This window comes from Bacillus rossius, chromosome 1 (genome assembly GCF_032445375.1).
Source record: "Bacillus rossius redtenbacheri isolate Brsri chromosome 1, Brsri_v3, whole genome shotgun sequence".
NCBI lineage: Eukaryota > Metazoa > Arthropoda > Insecta > Phasmatodea > Bacillidae > Bacillus > Bacillus rossius.
In genome coordinates this window covers 151,233,834-151,240,101 of record NC_086330.1, presented here as the reverse complement: position 1 = coordinate 151,240,101, position 6,268 = coordinate 151,233,834, and the positions used below count along the sequence as shown (strand labels likewise).

Sequence of the window (6,268 nt, the reverse complement as noted above, 5' to 3'; positions counted from 1 at the left end):
GAATCTTTAACGAAGGTAAGTGTTTGGCCTGTGAGTGGTTCAACAATTTTTAGTAGAAATTTAGTATATTTATTGGCATGGAGAGTTAAAATAACTGATGATAGGTCGCAAAGGTAGGCTTGGTTTGTGGATCTTTGGTGAGGTGTTAGGGCGCTCCTAGTTTTGTCTGGTATGTGGCTACGGTGATATATCATGGTATAGTACACTTTTAGTTAAATTCTGGATATTGGATCTTTGTTCAGATGTACATATTTCTCTGAGGTATTCAGGTTGGTGATTTTATCATCATAGTTCGTTCGGTCCAGTATGACTATGACCCGACCTTGTTAGTGGGAAGGATAAAGATGTCAGAATCTGCTACAGTGTTACTATGGCTTTGAGCTAGTCAGAGAAAATATTTGGTTTTGGAGACCTGGCTGATGTAATGACGGTGCGAACAGTCCACCGAAACTCTTCCTGTTCGACTGCTGGCAGTTTGAGTATGGCACTTTCTACAAAAGAAACCATGTCTAAAACAGGGATTATATGATGAGCAATATTGAAAGTAAGCCTTTTTTCTAAAACAGATTTTTCGCATTATAAAAGAGATTTACTAGTTGTCACTTTCTTCACTAGATGACATATAGCCAATATTCAATGCTAACATTGCGTTTGTGTATAATTGTTTACGCCAACACCCAAGCGCGGCTCCAAACAGGAGGCTTTAGGGATGATACCACTTCCAGAGGCCGATTATTTTATGTGTAACTTCTTAGCTCTCGGTTTACGGCATTTTGTGGGAATTATTTCGTGATTGCGACGGAAGCCAAGGGACGGAAATGTGTAACAACCATGGTGCTGCCATCTGTGGCGGATGCCACGAACTTAAGTTCACAAAGCCAAAGGAAAATTTTATATCAACTTTTTAATGAATTTTAACAAGCTGGGTAGTATTTTAATAAAAATCATGGTTGAAAATCATGTCCAAAGCCGGGATTTAGTAATTTTTCAAATCTTTTTTCGCTTTTATCGGAGCCGTTTAGTTATATAGTTTAAAATTTAATTCTACAAAACCAAGGATTCAATAGTCGACGTAGCTGCATCGTCAACGAATTCTAGTGGTGGGTCCGGAAAATACATGAGAGTTGCGTCGAGAAATGTAGTTTAAAACACACATTGCGTATATATTTATCACGCTTGGCATTATTTTAAAGAATTCTACGTTAAATTCCGTGTCCAAGTTTCGTGTTATAGGTGTATTCGCAACTTGAGAACACATGAATTGGTTCGTTACCAAGGTTTGATGTTACACTTCATTGCTTCATTGCTTCATGCTTCATTGAAAGTCTCGCTCAAAATATTTATTTTATTTTGGAGAGTGTATTTATGTTTACTAAAATACGTACATCCAAGTGTTGAACCTTTCTTTTAAAGTTGTATTAAAGCTCTTAAGTTCAGTATTTGAGACTACATATTTGTGAATATTCCAAGGCCAATCTCTGAATTATTTAATGTCATGATTGGCAACTGCATTCTTCCCCTTCCGAAAAATCTTCCTGGAGCCGCCCTTGCCAAACCCCATGACAACTAATAGGAAACCATATTCCATACAAAGGCTGGGCTACAATCATAACAAAACATTAGGTCCACACTGATTGTTACGTAGACTAATGATGGCTACAGACCTATTCTTAACCTCTGCTCTCGTGGCCGTCGTTGGCGTACGATTTCCCAAGATTGTTATCAAAATCAGCTTATGTAAGTAATATCATGTGCATCTGCATAAACTGCTCTACGCCGAACACACTCATTTGTTAAAACTGTTCAACGCGAAGCAGACATTTGACGCATAACATTTCCAATGCAAGAGTAATAAAACGTTAAATAGACTTAATGCTTTGATACCCGAACATTGAAAGTGATATGACTTGTATAAGTTAACCTTGACGTAAGTCGTAAAACGTACATATTTGCGTCAGTTCTATTGGATAACATTGCTGTTAATGCCCGGCTGCCAGGGCTCACAAGGGAAACTTAGGACACGGGGGAACATAATTTGGTCGGGCCTCCTCTCCGTTACGCAATACATTTTTTTCAAACCCTTCAAAATTCAAAATAATAATTCAAGACTTCAAATGTTATCGTGACCAAAGCTGTAAATGTTATCCAACCTGTAACATTATAGTTTGTAAGGTTTCCAATGTATTTTAGATAGATTTTTAATGTTCTATTCTATCATTGTAAACACATGCGTTAAAAAATATATCTCGAATCTCCTCCCCCCTTTTTTGTAACTGGTGCCGGGGTCCCCTACCCCCCGGCACCATTTCCCCTTCTTTTGAAGACCCCACCGGCCGCCATTTTAAATTGATCATAGACGGAGTTTCTCAGTAAAGCTGGACTCCCAATCATCCGTTTCATCCGTCCGTCACCCGTCCGTCCGTCAATCACGTGACCTGCAGCCAATCAGATGGCCCGAAAAATTCCATCCGTCCGTCCGTCAAAACCTTGCCAAGCTTTAGCTTTTGACAGACCAACGGATGGTCCACCGCCTTCTTATGTCGATCGTCTTCAATACGACTTTCCGAAAACAGTGTTCGATTTTTTTAATTTGCAATATATAGAAGGCTGTGTCGTATTGAAATATTATTATTGTCATAATAACGGTAAATATTGCTTATGAAAATGAGCTTTTCGGAAGAAATGCTGATAAATTACGTCCGGGAAAGGGAGCATTTGTATAATATATATAGCAAAGACTATCGGGATAAGCAACTGACGGAAAAAAGCCTGGATAGAAATAGCTTCTTTCTGTTTCCTTTGACGCAGTAATAAAAGAAGCATAATTTTATTTATTGCTGGCATGACTAATGTTATTTTTAAGACGGCACCCGTTTAATCCACTTGTCAAAGCCTGTCAACTTATTATCACATTCATAAAAACAAAAGTTAATTATCCAAAGTAAATTATTTTCACTAAAAGTTTAAGTACCTACAATAGAGAAAGTATGTGGCGGAAAGTTGTAGCACTGATATTTTAGAATAGTGACGGACGGACGGATGGCGGATGGTTGAGAGTCGGTAATAATCGCCGAGAGAAATAACGGACCGAAATTGATGGACGGACGGGCGACGGACGGATGAAACGGATGATTGGGAGTTCAGCTTAAATAGTATCAGTTAAAATAACATAACCTAAAGCTTTTCGATAACAATCAGGTTTTGGAAGAATGCAAGAAAAAAAGATCATTCGCAGTGCTAAGGTGTTTTGTGTTTGTGTACCTTAGTAAGTATGTGTATATGTAATAACGAAACACGACAAACCAATTTAAACGGTGGTGGCAAAAAAAAAAAAGCATTCACTTTTCATGTTGTCCTACGGCAGGTTGAAAAAACCAGTGGCACTTGGTGCTTCTAGCTTTAACTGAGAACGTCTGAGATAAAATATTAATAATAATAATAATAATGGCGAATAAATGTAGTTAAATTCAACTCGACGTCGCAAGGAATAGGTAGTCTATCTCCAGTTAAGTGCTTGTGATTTGATAGAAAAATTCGCCAAATTAACTTTAACCATTCTCTAAGAATTAATCTTTAAGTGAACTTTACCGTCGCACGCTATTAATAAGACTTGTGTGCTGCAAAATCGTGTGAGAATTGTCCGTAGCAAAACAAAAGTTTGGTTGTGCTGTTTTTAAGGTTACCAACTTACAAACTCAATTCCTCGTCGTTTTTTCTGTGCGTCTCCGTCGTGAATTAACTCCGCGACGGATACAAAAGGTCCGTGTCGTGTTCCCCATTCAGTATTTCCCCCTCCACGCTTAAATTACCCACAGCTCCGCCGTGACGCATCATCATCACGTTTTCCCGTGACCGACATTTCATATGAAACAGCGCGCGCCGGAACGCCGAGAGTAAATTCCGGGGTATGGCGAGGCGCCATTGTGCCTGGCCCACGAGCGCGCGCTGCTCTGTCATTACCCAGCGATCCCGCGAGGGCGCGTCGCGGATTGGTTACGGCGCGGGCCGCGCGGAGCGCTGCTTCCCCGTCGTCCGCGCGACGCCAGCGCCCTAGCTTCACGCGCCGGCCGCTCTCGGCTCCGCCCCTCCCCTCTTCAAAACACTCCGGCCCGCGACAACCGCGCAACGGTCGATTGAGGCCTTAAAGCCTCTATTGCATATGCAGAGCGCTAAACAGTAGGCCACGCCGGCCCAATTTCCTAGTCAATCGCCTGCCAAATATATGTATATAAATCATTTACTACTAGGAAACTAGTAGATTGAAATATTTATGTAACTATCTTGTTTTATAACAATATACTTAAGTAAATTGGCGTATTTTATAAACACGTTTCTGAGAAGACGTCGCTGTTATGAGCGTTACAGGTCTGCAAAAATTCCGGTATTATATAGTATGTATATATATATATATATATATATATATATATATATATATATATATATATATATATATCTTTCTCTCTCTCTCCTCCAGAAAACCTAAAAATATTCTTAAATATCAATCATTTCCATCAACAAAAGGAAAGAATTTTAAAGCAAACAGAATGCAAAGTGATTCTACGTAATCCTCGCCCCCCTTTTTTTCGAGAAATAAAAAGCTTTGTACGCTCCTGGGTGATATGACACAATCGATGATTACCATAGTGTGGTGGTTAAAGGGGGGGGGGAATACATTTTGTTATCTATGCAAAACTGTGTGGTGTAAAACCCCATAAGTAGGGCCTATCTTACGACGAGCGAAATAATTCTCAATTATATAATTGATACAAAACTAATGTTACTTAAAATTTTTTTTGTAAATTTTCGAACTTTTAGACTCAAAACATCACATTTACATTTAGAAGATATTTGCTAGGGAACTATCACAATGGCTAAAGACTAACATCATACTAGCAAGAAAAGACGCAATTACACACAAACCATTCATAGTAATAACTTATCTTCCCTCTGATACCTTCGTGAAAATTATCCTGCAAAACTCTAATTTCAAATGTATTATATTAAAGAAATGTAGTCGGTGATGGCCAGATAGAATCATTTTAAAAATTCCTGTCATTCAAATCATTATTTTCATAAATTTAAAGTTGTTTGCAATTTGCAATTAGGAAATTTTATAATACAGTGAAAGTGACGTAGCTTTTGTTCATAAAAAAAATCTTGAGCGACCGTGACAGGACTCGAACCTGCAATCTTCGGATCCGAAGTCCGACGCCTTATCCATTAGGCCACACGGTCTGATAACGATTTGTGCAATTTGAAGGGATATATTCACACTTAGTTAAGTTTAAGTTGTATTTAAATAATATTTTTCTTATTATTTTTATAAGGCTAATCAACTAATTTAGTAAATAAATGTCAGTTTTGGGGGTATTTTTTCTCCGCGGTTCTAAATGAATATATCCTGAACGATAATTAAAAAGTGTTCTTAACCGAGTTTAAAATTGGGATTTCCTCTTATCTCTAATGCTTTATTCACATTGTGCGTTCGGCGGTTGGCAGTCTTGCGCGTATTCCCATCTAGCGTGTGTCCCGGCGGTAGAAGGAGCTAATATTATATCAGAGTTGACACTCATGTCAGTATTTATTGATTAAAAAATTTCATGGTCAAACGCCATTGCTAGTTTTTAACCCTATGTCATAGGGAAACCACAAGAACGAACAATAAAGAAGAATACACAAACGCACAGGAAACAAGCCAAAATCAGCCGTTGTCAAATGTTGAACACATAGACAGCTCAGAGAGGATTCCGTGGAAGGATTTAGTCTGTATTCTCTCTATGCTCTCCATGTGTTTGACATTTGACATCGACTGATTTTAGCTTGTTTTCTCTTTCTCTGTGTGTATCTTTCTTGTTCGTTCTTGTAGTTTTTTTATGGCATATAGTTACAACCAATAATAACTACCTATGTCTTTGAAAATCTTCCCCATTGCGAGAATCATTCAAAGAACTTATGCATAAGTATTTATTGTTTCAATGTTTTCGGGAAGTGATATAACATTACTTTCACCCCTTGTATCAATCGTGTTTTACGGGGGTCAAACATACATCGATGTGCGTTGGAAGAAATGACATAAGATAAGTGCTGTATGGTAGACAGTAAATAAGAATGATGAAGAGGTAGGTGGATTAATTACAAACTTTTGTAGTACATACAGTATGTAGAACCTCGATACATTGGATCTCTTGGTCAGCCAACCTAAACTTATAATAATAATAAAATTATAGTATTAATATGTTCAAAAAAAGCGTGATAGTGAGGTCCGAAA

The 6,268-nt window shown here is 38.2% G+C and overlaps 1 non-coding gene across 1 annotated transcript; it reads right to left on the bottom strand.

Moving 5' to 3' along the window:
* Positions 1-5,162: 5,162 nt before the first annotated feature.
* On the bottom strand, positions 5,163-5,235 carry Trnar-ucg (transfer RNA arginine (anticodon UCG)). The gene has a single exon. It is a non-coding gene; the product is annotated as a tRNA-Arg (tRNA).
* Between the last annotated feature and the right edge of the window lie 1,033 nt (positions 5,236-6,268).